Source organism: Lactuca saligna, chromosome 6, assembly GCF_052625555.1.
Source record: "Lactuca saligna cultivar CGN05327 chromosome 6, ASM5262555v1, whole genome shotgun sequence".
Taxonomy (NCBI): Eukaryota; Viridiplantae; Streptophyta; class Magnoliopsida; order Asterales; family Asteraceae; genus Lactuca; species Lactuca saligna.
Genome location: NC_136422.1, coordinates 64614093 through 64624789, shown reverse-complemented (window position 1 = coordinate 64624789; position 10697 = coordinate 64614093). Strand labels below are relative to the sequence as shown.

Sequence of the window (10697 nt, the reverse complement as noted above, 5' to 3'; positions counted from 1 at the left end):
TAACAATTGGTAAAAATATGAACGATCGTACAATGTGATGTTTTGATTATTATGCAATATATATATTTTACCAAAATTGGTTGAAGGAATTTAACATATTTTAAATTTGATAAGTTCTTGTGAAATATAAAACAAGTAACTCATGATAAATTTCGTTACGATGTATGACTACGAACCATCACTGGTTTGTGAAAATTAGCATATAACGTCATTTGAATACAACAAACTTAATTTTTGTATCAACATGTCTCTAGTTGATGAGTAAGTTAAATTTTGTGTAAAACTTGTGCTTAGTAGTTGTGAAGGATCTAAATTTGACAAATATACGAACTGAAGTGACAAAACGTGTTTAACGATACCGTTAATCGGTTAAATGTCGCGAAATTATACATTGGTTAATAAATTTTATATTTAAATAAATAAAAATATAAAATGAATTATTATAAGGTATAATTAGAATGTATTTAAGTGTTTTTGAATAAAAATAATAAAACATAAACATTTAAGTTCAAATACACAAAAACTACATTGTTATTTTATACTAAGTATACATGTATGTATTTGTACATATGTATTATTATCTAGTAGATGAGTAGTTATGGGTTATGACTTATAGTGATTTTATATAAGGAATATGATGACTAAATCAATTAAGATAAGAGAAATGGTTTACATAAGTGCCAACTTAACTAATAAGTGCTTAATCACTTAAGAGATTTTACTAAGAATACTTCTTAATCCCTCTTCTAATTTTCGAGATTAACATCTTCCATCTCCATGACTAGAACCTCTAAATAACTAAGTAACTAATAGTTAGTTGGTTAACTAATTCTATCTTTAACCAACTAGGAGACCAAGTGGGCTAGGAGATCAAATCTCATCATTTACCCATTCCATCACAATCTAGCCTAATTGATTCCATCTTACCTTCTTCTCTTCTTATCCTCTCTCCTCATTCATAATCTGGAAATATCTCCTCATTTCTCCTTCCATTCTCCAGCAAATGCTCCAGGGAAAAGCTCCAAAGTTCATCCCATTTTCAACCACACAAATTTCCTTCCAACTCCACAAAACCGTGAACCTTAAAGGGGCTGCTGTCCCTTGGTGTTTCAGCTACAATTTCACCCATCTACACCTTCCTTTTCCTTAATATTTTCACCAACAAATACCTCTGGGAGTTAGTTGTTTTGCTACTCTAAATTAGGGACTCAAATCAGTGGCTAAACTATTCTTATCTTACCCTTTTGCTGTGAAATTTTCGTGATAGCAACATAGCCAAAACAGTAGTTGTTTTCGAGCATCAAACTAACACCCAAAAGTCCTCCATTTTTCTGCCCATTTTTGAGATTCAAAGTAGAGCATATGTAGCTACTTTCAAACACTTAAAACCCCTGAGAAAGTTACCCTTTACCTCTCAAAAAGCTTGTGTTATTCCACCACCTTTTGGCAACATACTTTTAATCCAAGTTGAAGCTAGGTATATTCATGATTTCTACTTTTTCTTTTTATCATCAAACCCACTGATTTAAAATGATTTAATACATGATAAAAGTCTAACACGCATGTAAATATATGTCTTTATGTGTTAAGACATCCAAAAGAATACTCGAATCACAAGCTTGAGTGGAACCAGAAACCGCACAAACCATTCTCAACCCAAATAACTCTACGCGACAAAAGTGAGTTCTCTACGGCCCCTCTTTTATGTTTTACAAGTTTTGGGGGAGAATACACACTAAACAAGTTATAGTTGAAAGATTTAAAGGCTTTACTAACTAAAAATACAAGTTATGTCACTAAACATACTTAAGCTCAAATTTCAGTTTTTCACAGTAAAGTTATGGTCTGTTCACGGACTATTTTGCCCTCCTTAAACTCAATGGATTTCAAAACTGTATAATATGGAAGTAGTTCATGTTAATAAATTTCTAAGGACTACTCGCACGTGTTCATACGATTTTTCTAAAATTTATAATGATTTTTACAAAACTGTCTATCATTTCAGAACATTTTCGGACCTGTCTGTAAAAATGAGTATTTTCACTTAGGTTAGGAACCACTTAAGCTTAGGATAAAAATTATGGACAAATTAGACTCATTTTCTAAACTTTGACAGTTTACGGATCCAGATTTCGACTTATGATAATTTTTCTATGATTTTTCTAAAAACATTGACATAATTGCCCTTTTTGGTTTATCTTGCTGTTTAGACTTTCAAATATATATACAAAGTGTTGTGATAAATAAGAAGTACACCGATTGTGATATTGTTTAGTTCACACATACTTTAATATTTACTAAAGTGTAAATTATAACAAGTATTTCTAATATGATCATGTTGAAAATCTCATAAGATGTGATGATTTGGACTATGTCGATTTTGGTCACTCACAGTCGGGGCGCTGTATAAACTTTGTTATTCACTTACAGTCGGAGTACTGTCTAAACATATATATGGTCACTTACAGTCGGAGTACTGTCTAAATAATTGTTATGATCACTTACAGTCGACGTACTGTTTAAACTCGTATTGGGACACATACGACCGTTGTCCCGATCGTATAAGGGACACATACGACCGTTGTCCCGATAGAACTTTGGTAGCTTTATATTATTAAGCATTACAACAAAAAGTCTTCAAACTCAAACAATTGAGAACTATAACAACATCAGGGATACAAATATACTAATACAAACTATGATGAGTTTGTATGTAGTATAAATATTGTTTGTAGATTGCTAAATATATTGTTAGTGTCTACTTATACAAACCCTAAATATTTTGCTTCACAAAAATATGTTCATATTTACTTTTATCATAAGTATTTTAACATGAATAGTTGTAAGATTTCAAGTATCCGGTCTTAGTAACATTGTTGATCATGTTTTGCCCAACATATCTTGTTAAACATTTCACGTTTTACAAAGAGAGTATGTAGTATACATAATGTTTGTAGATTGTTAAACCGATTGGTAGTATTTATTTATATAAATACTTAATATTTTGGTCCACAAAAATATGTTAATATTTACTTTTATCATAAATATTTTTACATGGATACTCGTATCGGATTTCAAGTATCAGGTCTCACACAAGCTTATCGGTAACATTGTTGACCATGTTTTGCACAACTTATTTTGTTAAACATTCCACGTTTTATAAAGATTTCTTTTTATAAAGCTCACGAAGTCAAAACCTGTGGAACTCACCAACAATTTTTGTTGACGTATTTTAAAAATGTGTATTCTCAGGTAACTAAGAAGTCGGAGGTAGGACATCGGTTCTAAGGAAATTATAGTTCCATTCTTTTGGGAATAGACTTAACTTGTTTACCGTTGTGTGTTTAATATGAAGATGTAATTTCAATTCTGAAACTTAAAGGTTTGTAAAATATTGATTCAAATATATTATGTATTCGATATATGTGGTTGACTGTGATCCAATTGTATAATGTCGCAACCCCGGCGATTTCCGCCCTCGGTCGGGGTGTGACAGATTCCCAACTTTCTTTCGAAATAAAGTGGGATCAACTGACCCTTGTTTAAATTCTGATTGTTTTAAGAAATTGGTAAGTGTTGCATACCAGACTCTTGGTGCTTGTTTTAACCCATATACAACTTTATCTAACATATAACAATGATTAGGAAATTGAGAAATGACAAAAACTGGTGGTTGTTCAACATAAATTGTTTTTTCAAGAACTCCATTAAGAAATGCACACTTCACATCCATTTGATAGGCATCAAAATCCTTGTGTGTTGCATAGGCTGAAAAGATTTGAACAACCTCGAGTCTTGCGACAGGGGAAAAGGTTTCTTCATAGTTGATACCTTCTTATTATGAATAACCTTTAACTACAAGCAGCTTTATTTCGAATAATATTGCCTTCTTTATCAGTTTTATTTTTGAAAATCCATTTTAATCCTATCAAAGATACATCATCTAGTTTCAGAACTAATCTCCAAACTTTATTTCATTCAAATTCAGCTAACTCAGATTGCATGGAAACAACATAGCAATCTTCACTATTTTTTGGTTTAATTTTTGAAATAAAGACATTAAACATACAAAATTCTTGATGAATGTTGAGTACCTCCTTTTTAGCACGAAGTTGAGCTCTTGTAAGAACTCCATCTTGAGGATCACCAAGAACTTATTCCTTTGGATGATTTCTCATCCATTTTCCAATGTTGGATATGCTGGATCAAAATCCAATGGAGCATCTTCGAACATTTCATCATTCTCTGAACCTGCAACAGAAAAATTATCATTAACATCATGAAAAGTTTCATTTGGATTATTATTATTCGACATATTAAGCTCCCCCCTCGGCAATTTCATTTTCATGTTGCTCTCCCTCGACATTATCATTCATTCTCCTATTCTCCCCTCAAAAGAATGCTCCCCTTCAACACGAGAATGAGATGTCGAATTCACATCAACATCTTCCTGAGTAAGTGTCTATAAGTCAGAATGCTTTGATGATTCAGCAAGTTGATTATTCTCAGCATTGATTTTAGCGTCAGGAGCACTATCTGGAACACCAAAAATTAAATCAAAATCAAAGTCAGACGAATTAATACTCTCAGATTCATTATGAATTGGTTTATGTTCGAAACACTTTTCAACTTGTTTGATATAATAATCATCGAAAGTTAGATTGAATTTTTCTTCAATTTTCCGAGTTCGTTTGTTTAATACTCGATAGGCAACCGAATTATGGGAATAACCCAAGAAAATTCCTTCTTCAGCTTTGGACTGAAATTTCGAAAGATTATCCTTGAGATTCATTATAAAAACCTGCAACCAAAAACAGAAAGAATTTGACATTAGGTTTTCGGTTATTGGTAATTTCATACGGAGTAATATTGAATCTTCAATGAATAAATGATCTATTCTGTGTAAAACATGCAGTAGAGACTGCTTCAGCCTTAAGATATTGAGGAAGATTCACATGTGTGAGCATCGTTCTTGCTGATTCACAAAGAGAACGATTTCGCCTTTCTACCATACCATTTTATTGACGTGTTTATGGTGAAGAAAAATTATGAGAAATTCCTTTATCAGTTAAAAATGAATCAAGAACACTGTTCTTAAATTCAGAACCATTATCACTCTTGATTTTTTGAACTTTCTTCTTCAAACTCAATTCAATTTTCTTGATAAAATCAATCATGACTTGATCAACTTCTGATTATAACCTGAGAAAATAGAACCAAGTAAATCGAGAAAAACCATCAACAACCAAAATGTATCGTTTCTTGTTGAGAGTTTCAACAGTCGATGTTCCACAAAGATCAATGTGAAGAAGTTCCAATGGTTCAATAATTTTCGAATCAATTACAATTGGATGTCCTTGTCTATGTTGTTTCTCTTGTTCACAAGTTGCACATAAAGTATCATTATCAAATTTTAAAACAGGTAAACCTCGGACCAGATCATTTACCACCAGTTTATTAAGATTTTGAAAGTTCAAGTGTGAAATACATCGATGTCAAAGCCAGCTAACATCTATTGAAGCTTTCGAAAGTAAGCACACCGAGGGAATTCCATCTATTTGTTTGATGTCGAGAGTGAGCATATCTCTATGTCGTTTGGAATTAAGTAAAACTTCGTTTGTATTAACATTAGAAATTATATTTCCTTCCTCATTGAACACCACTTGATTGCCAGTGCCCAAAACAAGTTACGAAACACTTATGAAATTATGTTGAAGACCTTCTACATATGTAACACGATTGACAGTGAATTTCCTGTTTGTTACTTTTCCATATCCTTTAACTTGACACTTTTGATTATTGCCAAACTTTACAACTCCTGCATTTTCTAATTTTCAAAAATCACGCAAATTTTCTTTCCTTCCAGTCAAGTGACGAGAGTAACCACTATTGTGACAATCCCAAATTTCTCGGCCAGAAAAGACCAATTAATTTATGCTTTTAAAATAAAATCAGAGTAATCTCTTAAAAGATGTTGCGGAATTTGTCCCCAAAACAAAACATGATAAAAATTTATCAAAACATTTCTTAAATAAATATGTATTTTCATTATATGTCAAAACCTTGGGATGTCATGTTCCGATACAGACCAAAAGCATAAATAGTACATCATAAGTCTTACAACAGTTATTTACAACTACTGGCCTATAATCCAAAAATCTCTCTTCATCATACAAAGTTGAGTACGTCAGGCTTCGGAGCCTAGTAAGCATATTGGGTTTTCAACCCACAAATAATAAATTTATTAATTTCATTAACCAAAAATAAATTTATTAATTTCATCAACCAACAATAACCCTGATTACTGGTTCTCGTTATCCTCACTTTACGTTCCTATGCACCTATCACAAGGGACCTAGCATAAGGATCTTCATCAGGATGGACACTACTGCTAAGGGGATTCCTCAACCATACATGTCCTTAAGGCAACCTTGAGGGGGAAGTAGTAAACCAATGAATATATAGCTAACCAACACCTACAAGTTGCGAACCTGCTAACGTTCCACTGGACTGTCTAGAAAGGTCTGTGGTCGTCATCTATACTCCGCTAGATGACTACAACAACAACAACATCGAGGTTACTCATCATTTTAACACACATCAACTATTTCATCTACCCATGTTTTACCCAACATATTTGTAGATAAAAATACATATACAGTTTAAAACTTGTATAAAACATTTATTCAACACCCATCTCAAATAAACAAACAATATAATTACACATAGCACATATTTTATAGAAAATACTTCATATTTATGTGTAAGATGAAAATGATTACACACTCACTTGATATAACGATAATCGGGAAGCACTTAGTACTTCGTTTCTTAAAATGACCGTTTCCGATGAAACCAAGGGCTTTAAGGAAAAAACTAAGCCTTGCAAAGGTTGAGCTTCAAACTGAAAAGATAAATTTCTCGGGGTCTTCGGACACTTCGGGATGTTCTTCGGGTGTTGGATATGATATCGAGGCTTTAGGGGTTGTAAGGAAGTTTAGGGAGGTGAAAGAAGTGAAAAAGGATGAAAATGGTGTAAAACTGGTGTAGGAACCGAGAGGGTTCGCACATCCCTTATATAGGGCGAAGCCTCGGAATGAAGGGGGAAGGGAGAAGGCATGCGTCAGACAACGAGGCGAGGCAGGTGGCGAGGCTGAGACACACGACAAATTTGGACTGGACCTCACGTAGGTCGAATTAGCATGCGGATACGGGGCAAGCTTGTGCGTAAGGCAACGTGGCCAAACCTTGGCCTAGTCCTTGCGAAAATTCTCAGATTTTGTGCCACAAACTTCAAAAATTCATAACGTTCGCATACGATCTTCGTTTTCAACGTTCTTTATATGCACGCGTAGGCAAGATCATACTCAACAACTTTCGTTTAGACTCCATCATCTAATTTTGAATTTATTTTTAATATTATTATTTTTAATAGACCGGGATAGGAAAATCCTTTAAAAACTCATAACTTCTTCATCCGACGTCCGTTTTCGTCTGTCTTTTTAGCGTTGTACTACTATTGATGAGACCTTCAATTATCATTTAGGTGGATATGATATCACGGCTTTGGGGGATAGTAAGGAAGTTTAGTAAGGTGAAAGAAGTGAAAAAGGATGAAAATGGTGTAAAACTGGTGTAGGAACCGGGAGGGTTCGCACCTCCCTTATATAGGGCGAAGCCTCGGACCGAAGGGGGAAGGGAGAAGGCACGCGTCAGACAGCGAGGCGAGGCAGGTGGCGAGGCTGAGACACACGGTAACTTTGGACTGGACCTCTCTTAGGTCGAATCACCAGGCGGATACGGGGTAGGCTTGCGCACGAGGCAATGTGGCCGAACCTTGGCCTAGTCCTTGCGAAAATTCTCGGATTTTGTGCCACAAACTTCAAAAATTCATAACTTACGCATACGAGCTCCGTTTTCGACGTTCTTTATATGCACGCGTAGGCGAGATCATACTCAACAACTTTTGTTTAGACTCCATCGTATATTTTTGAATTTATTTTTAATATTATTATTTTTAACAGACCAGGACAGAAAAATCCGTTAAAAATTCATAACTTCTTCATCCGACGTCCGTTTTCACCTTTCTTTTTACCGTTGTACCACTATTGATGAGACCTTCGATTATCATTTAGGTTGTTTTGGCTAAAAATCACTCGATCTAAAATTCGAGTTTTTAGTTATCTACTGCTAAGCTGAAACTTAGAAAAATAATAATTTCCTCATACGAATTCAGATTTGCGCATTCTTTTTATGCACGCTCTCGGTTTAACGAACACTACGAATTTCGTTTAGATTGCTAAGGCTAAAAAGCACTTTATCGTAATTTTACTTTTTACGTCACACAACGTCATGTCGGTTTTCGGTATTCTTTATATCTTCAGAAACTTCGACAGGTCATAACTTCTTCGTTATAACTCGGATTTTGGTATTCTTTATATCTTCGGAATCCTTATTTCAACCACTACAAATTTCTTCATAGATATCAGGTTTATCTAGAATTTATTTTCGAAGCTTATTTTTACCCTTAATTCATTAAATTATAATAATTAAGCATAAAACACATAATAATCAAATAATACATCTTATTGTTTCAAAACAAGTTACAAAGGTTGGCCTATACTATTACATCATCATTAGTGCCTAGCCTAGAAACACGAGCGTTACAACTATCGATATACCATTTTTCATCATATTGCTCGTCACATAAAACCTACAATCATTGAAAATTTTAAATACCCAAGGCTGTTTGGCTCCTTTATGATTAGTTTGAAACACATTATGAAATGACAAACCTAAGATCTAATTACGAAATTTAGATTTGACACTATTAATTAAGTCCACTTCACTTGGTAAAGGCTTAGAAATATAACATTTTGATAGTTTAGGACTTTCACTGACTTTCACCTTTTTCTTCTCAGTTTGTGGCCTTGTTGTCTTATCTTTTGAAACACGACGCCACACTTTGACTAAAGTTATCGAATCTTTTGACGATGAACTGACATTCAACACTTCATTCAAATACTTCTCATAGGCATTTTTGATTTGTTGTTGATAGAATTTTCCTATCTGATAAGATTTCCCTTTTCCTTCAAGCCAATGATCTATGTTTTTCACATTTGATCGACCCTTGGTATATGAGACTTTGAAAGCTTGTTTGGTAGGAGGCTTAGTAAAATTCGGTTGTTAGGGTATGTATTTAACATTCCATTTTGATTGAAATTGTTCAACCCCTTTATTTTCAACTTTTGACTCAAAATGTTGTTGTGTATTATTTCGATGTTGAAAAAATGGTGAGTTGTTTTAGGATTGAAACGAAATTGAAAAACCACCATTGAAAACTCTTTGATTTCTTGTTTCATTATGATTTTGTGAAAAAAACAATTTCGTGATTTTTGGTTTTCGAAAATTCAGTTTGTGATGTTGATTGAAACACATTCTTTTTAGACAGAGCAAGATTTTTCTTATTAACTAAATTTGATGAAAATTTTGTCTTAACCTTTTCAGACATTTTCTTTTTAGTTTTTTTCTTTGTCAAATCATTTTGTTTCTTTCGAGACTCAACAAATTGTCAAAAAACTTTCTTTCATGCTTGTCTCTTTGAAATACCATTTTCTTTTGAAAACATGTCAATTTTCTCTTTAAACTCTTGTGAATTTATTTTAACATTTAAAATCTCAATTTCAACATCAACTTGTTCCTTTAAAATTTCCGATTTTGCAACCCATTTCTTTGTGGTTTTTGTCTTTGAAATGTGTATGAATTCTTAGTAAGATTGATTTTGACAGTGCTTTGATTAGAAAAGAAACCTTCATTCGATGTTTTCTTATTATCTTCTTCTACCATTTTGTTAAACTCTATTTTGATCTTATCAACATTCCAAATTTTGATAAACACTTGATTTGGAAAGATAACATCATTTGAACACTTGAAATTTGGATACACAACTGAATGTGTTTCTAGGTAATGAGCACCTTTCTCTTTCATCACTTTGTCGAATTTTTATGTTTCACCATACACCTGATCAACAACAACTCGTTGTATTTCTTTTTCTTTTGAAACTTTTGTTGTGGTTGATTCTTTTTAAAGTTCATCATTATCCTTCTCATCATCACTGTTGTCAGTTTGACTATCTCTGACACTTACATGTTCATCATCACAAACTTTCGAAGTTGAGGGTTGGTCACTTACATGTTCATCATCACAAAATTTCGAATCATAACTGAAGATTAACGATGATTATCAGTATCAAAAGTGTGGAAACTTTTGAATCCAATAGGAGACTCAAAATATGATTGACACAAGATTAAAATCAGATCATTGCAGTATGATTCCTACTCTGATACTAAATGTAGTTGCAACACCCCAAATTTAAAGACCAAAAATTTCATCTTTGAATTAATATTTTATAAAACATTTTACCCAAACATTGTCAAACAAACAACACATTACAAAATCATAATGTTGTGTCCCAACCCATGACATCAAAAGTAATGAAAATCAGAGTACAATCCCAGAAACTCAATGCGGAAACCACGTGTTTGTGATGTGTTGCTACACCGCTGGCTCCTTCCCCTTAGACGAAGACGTACCTGAAACCAAAACTAAAACTGTAAGCATGAAACTTAGTGAGTTCCCCCATCATACCATATACAATATCATATCATTGGTATCTTTCAACCGGTAACCGCCATCGG

General features: G+C 33.4%; 1 long non-coding RNA gene across 1 annotated transcript; it reads left to right on the top strand.

Moving 5' to 3' along the window:
• Positions 1-1272: 1272 nt before the first annotated feature.
• On the top strand, positions 1273-1679 carry LOC145000090 (uncharacterized). Its single transcript, XR_013661110.1, has 2 exons — positions 1273-1477; positions 1591-1679. It is a non-coding gene; the product is annotated as an uncharacterized LOC145000090 (long non-coding RNA).
• The last annotated feature ends 9018 nt before the right edge of the window (positions 1680-10697 follow it).